Raw genomic sequence first — 612 nt, 5'->3', positions numbered from 1 at the left:
TTAGGCTGATTACTATCTATAAAAGGGAAATATGGGGGGTGAGTCTCACAGACTCAGTGATCATCAGCTCCGTGAGTAGGGCATAGATTGGAAACAAGCGTAAGGCAAATAAGTTGAATATTAAAATCGGAATATCAAATCATATTCTTAAAATATCGAATCATAAGTAAGATATTTGTGCCTTGTAAAAATAATGACGTAAATCATAATACAATATTTTCACTTGGCAAAATGGTGCTGAAACAATGTTCCGAAACAGAGTTCAGATATCAAAAACATTGCTTGCCATACAAATATGAATAACAATATAAAGTATACACGCTCCCAAAATATGTGGCATCTAAAGATATCAAGTGTACGACCACGTAAAACATCTCATGTTTGTCAAATAAGCACTGAAAGCTTTTATTCAAACCAAGGGAGCTACAAAGAAATCTCAACTCTCCACCATAAAAAAGAGTATGTGTCGAAAACTCACAAGGCTCTCGAGTAGGTAAGAATCGTAATCAACCGTGGACCCATTTCCACGTAACAACATCCAGGAGCTCTACTCCACCGGATTCCCACAGCCATGGTAGTCTCGACGATGTTGGCCGACATTGGAGAAATCAA

Source organism: Theobroma umbraticum, unplaced genomic scaffold (assembly GCF_002168275.2).
Source record: "Theobroma umbraticum cultivar Fairchild unplaced genomic scaffold, ASM216827v3 scaffold_146.0, whole genome shotgun sequence".
NCBI lineage: Eukaryota > Viridiplantae > Streptophyta > Magnoliopsida > Malvales > Malvaceae > Theobroma > Theobroma umbraticum.
The sequence above is the reverse complement of the archived record's forward strand: the minus strand, read 5'-3'. Positions refer to the sequence as shown.